We start from the raw sequence: 11,770 nt of genomic DNA, 5'->3' as shown, positions 1-11,770 counted from the left end.
AAGATAAGGTGACAAAAATGTCTACTCTAGAGCCAATACTTACCTTTTGTGTTTAACAAGTCTGGTAGCCATCCTGACTCATGACAGTCCATAATCATTTTCAGAGCGAATGTCCTAAGTTTGCACTAAAAGCTATCCTCATAAATATTATGTGGAAAAACACTACTTCTAGAGCTGTTCTTCCTTACATACCAGTCTAATCTTGAATTAGATAATTGTTCTGTTTTCCTGTTGTTATCTCCAAGTGATTTGTCTTTAGCCAAAATTTCTGCTGTCAAGTATTTCATTGAATAATTGCTGTATATGTAACATTCTATGCCAGTAGCTAAGAATGAAAAGAAATATAAAATTTCTGCTCTTAGAACATTTTTTAAGATAGTAAGATAGGATGAATACACATAGAAACTAAAATATAAGTTAGTGTACAAAGATTGATTGTATTTCTATATACTAGCAATAAACAGGAAACAAAAAAAATTTAAATATCCCATGGTGGGTGGCATGCGCCTGTGGTCCCAGCTACTCAGGAAGCTGAGGCAGGAGAATTGCTTGAACCCAGGGGGCGGAGGTTGCAGTCAGCCAATACTGCACTACTGCACTCTTGCCTGGGTGACAGAGAGACTTCATCTCAAAAAAAAAAAAAAAAAAAAAGGCTGAGTCCAGCGGCTCACGCCTTTAATCCCTGCACTTTGGGAGGTCGAGGTGGGTGGATCACAAGGTCAGGAGAACGAGACCATCCTGGCCAACATGGTGAAACCTCATCTCTACTAAAAATACAAAAAAAAAATTAACTGGGCATGGTGGCGCGTGCCTGTAATCCCAGCTACTCAGGAGGCTGAGGTAGGAGAATCACTTGAACAAGGGAGTTGGAGGTTGCAGTGAGCCGAGAACAGGCCACTGCACTCCAGCCTGGTGACAGAGCGAGACTCCATCTAAAAAAAAAAAAAAAGTATAATAGTGTGTTGGTGGAAGAATAAATAAATCATGAAATAGAATGGAGAGTCCTGAAGTGATCCCGTATATATAAGGACATTTGGTGTGACAAAGAGTGCCCTTGCAGGGCAGTAAGGGAAAAGATGATCTTTTCAGTCATTGGTGCTGGGTCAATAAGATATCTTTTTGGAGGGGTGTGGGGATGAGGAGGAATTAACCACTACCTTATTACCATACACAAAATCAATTCCAAGATCTGAACAAGAGAGGTAGTAATACAATAAAACTTCTAGAAATAATGTAGGATATTCTCATGATCTTGGATAAAGAAAGATTTCTTAAGCAAGTGATGTCCAATCTTTCGGCTTCCCTGGGCAACATCAGATGAAGAATTGTCTTGGGCCACACACAAAATGCACTAACACTAATGATAGCTGATGAGCTTAAAAAAAAAATAAATAAATAAAGTTAAAGAATTTGTGTTGGGTTGCATATACATCATTAAGAGAGTGAAAAGGCAAACCACAGAGTAGAATAATATATTTGCAACACCTGTAATGAACAAAGGGCTTTTATCTAGTGTATATAAGTGCTTCCCAGTAGAAAATGAACAAGAGGCTTAAACAGATATTTTATCAAAGAGTTCACTGAAGAACAGACACAAAATAGTACATACTATGTTATTCCATTTATATGAAGCTCCAGAACAGTTAAAACTAATCTATAGTGTTACATATTAGGATGGTGGTTACTTTTGGGGAGGAGGCATGAATAGTGATTGGGAGAAATATAGAAGTGAGTTCTGGAGTGCCAGTAGTGTTCTGTTTATTGACTTGAGTAGGACTTACACAAGTATATTCGCTTTGTGATAATCCATTGAGCATATGTGTGTTATGCTTAAAGAAAATTAAAATATAGAGAAGAAAAACAAGCTAAATTGTGCTGTCACGTAAGTGGTCTATACTATTACGAAGTACATAGTAAGGATGATTAAGAACTATATAGTCAACTCTGTTGTATGCTACCAAAAGGGCAACTAAGATGAGGACTAACAAAAATCGTTAGACCAGGTGTGATGGCTCACACCTGTAATCTTAGCACTTTGGGAGGCTGAAGCAGGAGGATCAGTTAAATCTAGAAGTATGAGACCAGCCTAGGCAACATAGTGAGACCCTGTCTCTACAAAATAAAAAAATTAACCAGGCGTGGTGCCTCATACCTGTAATACCAGCACTTTGGGAGGACAAGGTGTGTGGATCACAAAGTCAGGAGACCGACACCACTCTGGCTAACACAGTGAAACCCCATCTCTACTAAAAATACAAAAAATTAGCCTGGCATGGTGGCACATGCCTGTAATCCCAGCTATTCTACTAGGAAAGCTGAGACAGGAGAATCACTTGAACCCAGGAGGCGGAGGTTGCAGTGAGCCAAGATTGTGCCTGTGCACTGCAGCCTGGGCAACAGAGCAAGACTCCATCCCCCCCCAAAAAAAAATTAGCTAGGCTTGGTGGCACACGTCTGAAGTCTTAGCTACTCTGAAGGCTGAGGTGAGAGGATTGCTTGAACCTGGGAGATTGAGGCTACAGTGAGCTGAGATCACGTCACTGCACTCCAGCCTAGGTGACGGAGTGACACCTTGTCTCAAAAATGAAACAAAACAAATACCACACATTAGATTTAGCGACATTAAGGTATTTGGTAAGTTTAGGAACTGCAGTTTTAATGGTGTATGGCAGCACAACCCTGAAATGAGTTAAGATCGTGTTACAAGTAAGGAAATCAAAACAGCAATTGGAGACAGTTCTTTTTAAAAGTTTGCCTGTGGAAAAACTGAAAGCCTTTCCTCTTACATCTGGAACATAACAAGGATGTGTACTTTTACCACTCTTAACTTGTTATAGTACTGGAAGTCATAGCTAGAGCAGTCAGCCAAGACACGGAAATAAAGGACATCCAAATTAGAAAGGAAGATGCCAGTTTGTCCTTGTTTGCAGATGATATGATCTTCTGTTTGCAAAAACCTGAAGACTCCATCAAAAAACTATTAGGACTGGTAAATTCAGTAAAGTTGCAGGATACAAAATCAGCATACAAAAATCAGTAGCATTTCTATGTGTTAACAGTAAACAATATGAAAAAAGAAATGTAAAAAGTAATCTCATTTACAGGAGCCACAAGTAAAATTAAGTAACTAGGAATTAACCAAAGAAGTGAGCATCTCTACAATGAAAACTATAAAATACGGATGAAAGATATTGAAGAGGATGGCAAAAAATGGAAAGATATTTCATGTTCATGGGTTGGAAGAATCAATATTGTTATAATGTCCACAGTGCCCAAAACAGTCAACAAATTCAGTGCAATTCCTATCAAAATACTGATGACATTCTTCACATAAATAGAAAAAACAATCCTAAAATTTATGTGGAATCACAAAAGACCCAAAAGAGCCAAAGTCATTCTGAGCAAAAGGAACAAAACTAGAGGAATCACATTACCTGGGTTCAAATTACAGTACAGAGCTATAGTAACCAAAATAGCATGGCACAGGTACAAAAACAGACACATAGACCAATGGAACAGAATAGAGAACCCAGAAACAAATCCACACACCTACAATGAACTCATTTTCAACAAAGGTGCCAAGAACATACATTGGGGAAAACACAACCTCTCTAATAAATGGTGCTGGGAAAACTGGATATTTATATGCAGAAAAATGAAACTTGACCCCTGTCTCTCACCTTATAAAAAATCCAGTCAAAGTGGATTAAAGACTTAACTTTAAGACCGCAAACTATGAAACTATTACCAAAAAAAAAAAAAAAAAAAAATGGGGGGACTCTCTAGGAGATTGGTCTGGGCCAAAATTTCTTGTGTAATACCAAAGCAAAAAATGGACAAATGAGATCACATCAAGTTAAAAAGCTTCTGCACAGTCAACAAAGTAAAGAGACAACCCACAGAATGGGAGAGAATATTTGCTAACTAACTATCTGACAAGAGATTAATAACCAGAGTATATAAGTAGGTCAAATAATTCTATGGAAAAAAATCTAATCTCTTAAATTTAAAAGTGGACAAAATATTTGAATAGACATTTCTCAAATGAAGACAGACGATTGAAGATGGCATATGAGTAGATGCTCAACATCACTGATCATCAGAGAAATGCATATCAAACTAAAAAGTGATTGCAGTTTTTGCCATTGAAAAGTAATGGCAAAACCACAGTTACTTTTGCATCAACATAATACAGTAAGATAGCCTTTTACTCCAGTTAAAATGGCTTTTATCCAAAAGTCAGACAATAACACACACTGGTGAATATGTGAAGAAAACGGAACCCTCGTACACTGTTGGTGGGAATCTAAATTAGTATAACCACTATGGAGAACAGTTTGGAGGAACCTCAAAAAACTAAAAATACAGTTACCATGTGATCCAGCAATCCTGCTGGTTACGGTATATATACTATATACCCAAAAGAAAGGAAGTCAGTATATTGAAGAGATATCTGCATCCCCATGTTTATTGCAGCATTGTTCACAATAGCCAAGATTTGGAGTAACCTAACTATCCTCAACAGATGAATGGATAAAGAAAGTGTAGTATGTATACTCAATGGAATCCTATTCAGCCATAAAAAATAATGAGATTCAATTATTTGCCACAATATGGATGGAACTGGAGATCATTAAGTGAAATAAGCCAGGCATAGAAAAACAAACATGGCATGTTTGTTCTCACTTATTTGTGGGATCTAAAAATCAAAACAATTGAACTAATGGAGATAGAGAATAGAAGGATGATCACTTCTCGGCCTTTTGGCTAAGATCAAGTGTGGAGAATAGAAGGATGGGCCAGGTGTGGTGGCTCACACCTGTAATCCCAGTAATTTGGGAGGCCGAGGTGGGTGGATCATCTGAGGTCGGGAGTTAGAGACCAGCCTGACCAACATGGAGAAACCCCGTCTCTAAAAGAAAAAATAAAGAGAGAATAGAAGGATAGGCTGGCAAGAGTGGAGAGCAGTGGGGGTGATGGTAGGGTTGGGTAATGGGTACAAAAAGTAGAAAGAATGAGTAAGACCTAGTATTTGATAGCATAACAGAGGGACAATAATCAATATAATTGCACATTTAAAAATAACTGAATATAATTGGGTTGTTTGTAACACAAAGGATAAATGCTTGAGAGGATGGATTCTCCATGATGTGAATATTACGTATTGCATGCCTGTACCAAAATATCTAATGTACCCCATAAATATATATACCTAGTATGTACCCACAAAAATTAAAAAATAAAAATAAATAAAGTTTACCTATGAAGTGGTTGACAGGATGATAGACACCACAGATATTTGAGTGATTAAATGATTGAACAAGAGAAAAAAATGAATGAAAGGTGGGAAGATGAAGAAAGGAAAATGAAGAACAAAGTATCAACTAAGTTGATCAGTCATATAGTGACAGTAGTAGTAAACACAGTGATTGCTACTAGGCTACTTTAAGTCTTAAAACTTAAAGCAGTCTACTAACCAGTCCCCTCTATTTCTTCTCCCGCTGAGTTTGTTAGATACAATGCTAACAGGGTCACCAAGAAATAATCACATCAGGATACACCTATTTGAAAAGATGTAATCCTAAGACTAGGTGCTTCCTGCCTTATTTCTGTGGGAGTTTAATGACTAACCAGAATTTCATCCATCCCCAGGTTGGAGGAGGAGAGGACTTTTATGAGGCTGTAAGTTTCAAGCAGGTGATTTCTCCAATATACCTAAAAGTCTATTTTTTATTTTCCCTACCACATAAAAGCATTCTTCTACTAAAGTTTTTTCCCTTTTAAATCAATTATTAATGAAATTAATGATTGATTAATAGTATAAATGAGACAAGAGAGAGGCATTTTGCATTTACTATATAGCTTATATTGTCTGTTTGGAGTATTGTTTTTAGATGATTTCAAGAAAAATACTGGATTTTTACTTGTTGAATTCCCTACATCTACTTTCCCCAAACAGAATGTGCACATTGTGTTCATAACAAAGCAAATTTATTTTATTTTAATTTTTTTGAGACAGAGTTTTGCTCTATCGCCCGGCTGGAATGCAATGGTGTGATCTCGGCTTACTGCAAACTCTGCCTCAAGGTTGAAGCAATTCGCCTGCCTCAGCCTCCCAAGTAGCTGGGATTACAGGCGTGCACTACCATGGCCGGCGAATTTTTGTATTTTTAGTAGAGATGGGATTTCACCGTGTTGGCCAGGCTGGTCTTGAACTCCTGACTTCAGGTGATCTATCTGCCTCGGGCTCCCAAAGTGCTGGGATTACAGGCGTGAGCCACCAAACCTGGCCAAAGTAAATTTATTGATAGCTGTCCACAGAACATTTTATTATTGTCTTAGATTATATTGTGTGGCTTTTATTGATATTTTATTTATTTATTTATTTATTTATTTATTTATTTATTTTTGAGACAGAGTCTCGCTCTGTCACCAGGCTGGAGTGCAGTGTTACATCTCAGCTTACTGCAACCTCTGCCTCTTGGGTTCAAGCAATTCTCCTGCCTCAGCATCACTAGTAGCTGGGACTACAGGTGCATGCAACAATGCCGAGCTAATTTTTGTATTTTTAGTAGAGACACGGGGTTTTACCATATTGGTCATTATGGCCTTAATCTCTTGACCTCATGATCTGCCCACCTTGGCCTCCCAAAGTGCTGGGATTATAGGCGTAAGCCACCGTGCCCGGCCAGATGTTTTATTTTTCAAAAAGCTGTTCCTTTATGCAGCCAATAGTTACTGAGATCCAACTATGTGTCAGTTACTGCTTTAGGTACTCAGGATTAACAGTGAAAAAAAAAAATAGACAAAAATCTCTTCTTTCATGGATCCTACATCCTATTGAGAGGCAGTGGATAATAAGCAGTAGTAATAAGTATAATATGTACTGTGCTAGAATGGTGGTAAGTACAGAGAGAAAAATAAAGTTGGGAATGGGGATAGGAAGTGTCAAGGAATTATAATTTTAACTAAGGTGATTAAAGAAGGTCTCATTGACATTTGACTACAGATCTGACAAAAAGTGTAGGAGTAGGGCATGTGGATATCTGGGAGTGAGGGGTCCCACCCAGGGGAAACAGTTAGTATAAAGTGAGATTATGTTTGGAGTCTTTAAAGAACAACATAGATGCCAGTAAGGCTGGAGTAGAATGAACAAGGGTGGGGGTAGTAGGAAGTGGCGTCATTGAGCTCTTGGGTGACCAGATCATGAAGGTCATAGGTCATCAAAGGGCTTTGTCTTTTACTCTGTGAGATACGAAGCCACTGGCATTCATATTGAGAGAAGCAGTGGAAGAATGGGAGTTCAGAAACCAATTTGCAATTGCAATAATCTATACACAACCAACTTGGGCCAGAATGCTAATTGTGGACCAGTTGAGAAGTAACCAGATTCTAGATATATTTGAAAATAGAGCCATCAGAATTTTCTTAATGGATTGGATATGGAAAGTGAGAAAGAGAAGAGTCAAAAATGTTGACTAAAAGAGCTAGAAGGATGGAGTTACTATTTTTTAAAGTGGGGAAGACTGTAACAGAAACTAGTTTGAAAGTGTGATTGACCAGCAGCTCAATTTTTGGACACGTTAAGTTTGAGGGTATTGTTAGACATACAAGTAGAAATTTGTCAGATATATGAATTTGGAGATAAAGGGAGAGGTACGGACTGGAGATACAAATTGCAAGCCTTATCAAATAGATGGTATTTAAAGCCCTGAGATTTAGCGACATTCCTAGGAGAATGTATGACAGAAGAAATGCAAAGACTAAGCCCTGGGACAACATTTAGACGTTAGAAAGATGAGGAAGCACTAGCAAAGGAAGAACTAAAGAGGAAAGATGAAAATTTTGTTTCCAAATAAGCAAGTTGAGACAAATGTGTATGGGGAGGAAGAAAGGAGTGCTTAAGCACAGAATTTACTTCTTACTGACAAGTGTTCTCAGACTATTGCATTCAGGAGTTTACAGGTTTCCAGGGATACTAAAATTGACACAGATTTTGTTTCATCAAATTTTTTTCCACTGAAATGAGATGTTTTCTTAAGGCACATGAGCATCATGTCTAAAGTACCCACTTAAAGGTTTAGAAAACCTAGGAAAAAACTATTTTCCCCTAGTAACAATATCCAGATTTTAATTTAGTCATCAAAAGATTCTCTAAATTTAAACTATTCAGGGAAGAAAATTTATCCCTGCTAGTTCATATTGCTTACTGCTTGGCCGGTGAATAGCACAAGGCAAATTGGGAACTCTCTCCAGTGTTTTTGTTGTATTCCTTTGACATTCCAGTAAAGTTCATGTTTTCATGCCCAAAAGGGTAAACTACAGTATGAGCCTAAAATGAGCAAGAACACTTGTTTGCATGTAACCTCATAAACATGATCATAAAGCTGGTTTAATTAGAAAATGCCAAATACTCATAAGTCCAAGGCTTTCTTAGTCCTCAAACAGAAAGTGATGAACTGGTAAATTCAAAACTAAACATCTAGTATCTCAAGGCTGCAGAAATCTCATGCTTCTATTTTAGTATTTTATGATAAAATGTTAAAGTTATCCCATGGTCTTACTTACAGAATGTCTGGGTTTTTATAAAAACTGTGCCTGTGATAGTAAATTTGTTTTATTATCCTAGAGTCCTCAAAAACCCATAAACATTTGGTAAATATATTTAAAATTATAATTTAACATAATATGCCTCTGATATATTCTGGCAAGCCTTGAGACTATATCAAAAGCCTTTTAGAGTCAAAGCTAACTATCTAAAATTTTTTTGTTTATACATATACATGAAGACCAAGAAAGGAAATTAAGTTGGAAAACTGAGGAAAAGCCAACCTTTTACTGTATACCGTCTTTTCCTAAGTTTATTGACCTCTAAGCAACTAAAAACTTGAGGAAGCTTTGAGAGAAATTAATATTAAACTGGAATATGTTCTCTAGGGTATTTATAAAAATATTATAAAGGATAAAGCTTTTGATCAAAATTAATAAAAGATATTAATTAATCAAACATTAGCTTTTTTTCTTTATTTGAGAAAGGGTCTCATTCTGTTTTCCAGGCTAGATTACAGTGGCGTGGTGTAATCATGACTCACTGCAGCCTCAACTTCCCAGGCTCAACTGATTCTCCCACCTCCGCCTGCCAAGCGGCTGGTATTATAGGCACTTACCACCATGCCTGGCTTTTTTCGTTTTTTAATTTATTGTAGAGACAGGGTCTCACTATGTTGCTTAGGCTAGGAAACCTTGGTTTTAATCCTGGCCCTTTCTATTAAATTAAATTAGTGTCAGTTCTAATATCTCAAGGCTGCAGAAATCTCATGCTTCTATTTTAGTATTTTATGATAAAATGTTAAATTAGTGTCAGTTCTAATATCTCAAGGCTGCAGAAATCTCATGCTTCTATTTTAGTATTTCTCTATTTGTAAACTAGTGAGGACTCCTTTTTTATTCCCAAGATATTGTTAGAAATATCCAGATAATTTATGAAATAGTTTCCAGATGCTAGAATCTTCTATAAAACTACTGGATGGCAATAGCAATGGTAGATGGGATATGTGAGTAATGAAGATTTAATATAAGAGATGTATCATTCCCTTTTTAAAATAGAGTAAAAATGCTGATAAATAATGCCTGTATATGGCAGTAGTCAATATTTAGATTGGCTATTAATGTATGTATTTACTTAACCAACAGAAGGAGACCTTGAACTTTATGATGATACATTAATACATGTAAGTGATCAAAATCTTTATAAAAAATAATATCCTAGTATTATTATAATACTAGGATAATAATACTAGGATAAGGCAGCCATTGGTTTTCTTTGAAATTTCCTTAAAATGTCATGTCTTGTTCCTGTCCTACAAAATAAGATTATTTGACTACTGTCTATAAGAATGCTCACATTAAAACAGCTGCATAATATCTTGGTTTTATATTTGTATTCTGCATTAATAATTGTGATATGCAAGTAATTTGAGGAGAGCTCAAATGAGCTCAAGAATTATCAAAATCATTTTGAATAGTTAAGGTAGAAAACCCTGGAAAAATGTTCCTGAAGGTTTTGGTTGAATAGTTTGGGGTTTTCTTAAAAACCATGAGTAAATATATATTTGTTCTTTAAAATAAGATTCAGGAATATGTATGTGGTAATACTGATGATAATATTGTGGAAGAATTGGCTTAATTATGGGATAAAATAGCCAGCTACAGTCAGTTCTGTTATAATGTGACATACAGAGTCCTAAAAATCACTATCCTATGTAAATGGAGACAAAGTGGTTAGGGGCACTACTCTCAAAAACATGCTCGGTGACACACAAAAGGATGGTAAAACTAGGTTTCAACTACAGTAATGAATATAGCACTTTACCTTGAAAAAATCTTAAAGTTTTCTTGTGGTGGTGGGCAACAGACTAGTTTGTAAGTTTATTGTGAATTGATAGAAGGAGGGTTATTTAAAATCAGATAGAATGTTGTTACAACAGACATGTTTGAGTGTGGCTGATAACACTCATGCAGTGAACTTAGGCAGCTGGTAGATGTTTGAGGTGTATATGAATATGAGCATTTTGTATATTAGATTAAATTAGCATCAGTTCTAACTTTATGAGTTAGATGAACATGGCTTATTGAATAGAGTTTTCTTTGTTCATTTAGTGTTTATTACAGATGAAATTGTGCATAAGCAATCACAAATTTTGTGATATGTGCAAATTGTTCCCTAAAATAAATCAATTGTGGTGGAACATTAAAGTTTTCAAAGCAAACATTGTAACAGAACTGACCTTTCTGCCAATCCGATGTAGTCAAATTTGCCCATTAGAAAGAAGCTTGCATTATTAGCCAATTAAATGCAAAAACTTCATTTACATTTGAACACTTTCCTAATATTCTTTTGGAAGTTGTTATTTGGGTCTCAAAACTGATATGAATAAAATAAAAACAAGTACTTAAGTTCTCCAGCTAACCTACTAAAATAAATTTTTATGTTACTCTTATGAGCTAGATTTTGATTAGCAGTAACATTTTTTTCGTTTGGGAGATTAGTTATCAATTCCAAGTTGAAGTGCTAGACCACAATTCCTGCTGTAATTTGAAGTTGGGATTACTAATTTGATCTTTTCTCTTCCATATTCTAGCACAGTGGAGATTTGTTTACTTCTGTGAAGGTGGTTCCTAGGCAGTGCTGCCTCTTAGGTTTGTGCAAATTGTCTGTACCCAATTAATTCCTAGGTTTACCTGACTTGTTATGGTTGATCTGTAGTTATTTCATAAAATTTCCAGTAGATGGCAGTAAATTTCTTCAATAAGGGATTCCCTTTCTAATTTGTGCAAGTCATTTGTATAGGCAATTGTCACAGTTGCTGTTCCCAGTTTATACAGTCAGGTTCTGTGGAAATTGGTGCCCGAGAAGCCCAGAGTAGAGTATTCTAAAATGTAATATCCACGCTATAGGTTGATGTTAATCAGCCGTAAGGCCATGTTAGTCTTAGCACACCACTGTGGTGGTTGGACAATCGGATGGGAAGTAGGAATGATTTTTAGATTCAACCAGGACATCTGGAGAGATAAATGGCAGATTGAACACAAGCATCTAATTATACTCCTCCAGAAACTGTACTAAACTAGTAAAGGTATTTTATTTTAAAGACATGATCCTTCAAGGAGAATGAGAAAGAAGAAAACACTCATACACACACACAAACACAAATTGAAAGCTGAAAAGCAAATAGAGTGTGGCAAATGACATAGCTCACTTAAGAAAGCC

General features: G+C 36.3%; 1 protein-coding gene across 4 annotated transcripts in view; it reads left to right on the top strand.

Annotated features, from left to right (window-relative positions):
- RASAL2 (RAS protein activator like 2) overlaps positions 1-11,770 on the top strand; it is a 371,400-nt gene that overhangs the window by 198,439 nt on the left and 161,191 nt on the right. The gene's annotated exons all lie outside the window — the stretch shown is intronic.

Source organism: Sapajus apella, unplaced genomic scaffold (assembly GCF_009761245.1).
Source record: "Sapajus apella isolate SASKATOON/1434 unplaced genomic scaffold, GSC_monkey_1.0 scaffold25, whole genome shotgun sequence".
Taxonomy (NCBI): domain Eukaryota; kingdom Metazoa; phylum Chordata; class Mammalia; order Primates; family Cebidae; genus Sapajus; species Sapajus apella.
This window is presented reverse-complemented; position numbering and strand designations above follow the sequence as displayed.